Raw genomic sequence first — 769 nt, 5'->3', positions numbered from 1 at the left:
TGACCAGGGTGTCCCCTGACCAGGGTGTCCCCTGACCAGGGTGTCCCCTGACCAGGGTGTCCTTTGTAGACCAAGGTATACTAGAGTCGGATCTGAGTCCAACTGTCTCCTCCCCCCGGCCGCCGAGACACATTTTACTATCCAAACGGAGCCGTCACTTTAGGACGTCCATCTCTGTCCTCCACGCTTAGAAGACCAGATTAGAGTAAAACATGCAAATGTCTGTTTATCTCCCAGAGCGGCTCCCGGCTCAGCAGACAATTACCTTTGTGAGACAGTTTGGTCACTAGTGACCGCTGCCAACACAATGTGAGGACATCGAGAAGACGAACTCGGACAAAACCTGACTAACGGTTTAACCACAGAAACCAGCATGGAGATCCAGCTCTACCTCTGGCTCTTCTCCCTGTAAGTCTTCATCTTCATTTGACCTTCCAGATCCAGCAGGACTCAGCAGCTACAGGGGAATTTTACTGCCAAAAGTCATGAGCTTACATTTTGAATTTGAAAGCAGTATTTTATGTTCCTAGCACAGTTGCTAGGTGACAATTGTCCTCGATTTGAGAGATAGTGAAAAGAATTGAAAAGCAATGAAGAGGTGTGGTACAAACCTCTCCTCATGCAGACTTTTCTGCATGAGGAGAAAAGTCTGCGAGAAACAAAGTTGAGTGTGAAGACTAAGATTTGACGAAAAGCAGAGAATCTTTGAACGAGAACTCAGCAGCAGCTACAGCGAAATTTTACTGCCAAAAGTCAAGAGTCAAGAGGT

Source organism: Poecilia formosa, unplaced genomic scaffold (assembly GCF_000485575.1).
Source record: "Poecilia formosa unplaced genomic scaffold, Poecilia_formosa-5.1.2 Scaffold408, whole genome shotgun sequence".
Lineage (NCBI taxonomy): Eukaryota > Metazoa > Chordata > Actinopteri > Cyprinodontiformes > Poeciliidae > Poecilia > Poecilia formosa.
Note: the sequence above shows the minus strand (reverse complement) of the source record.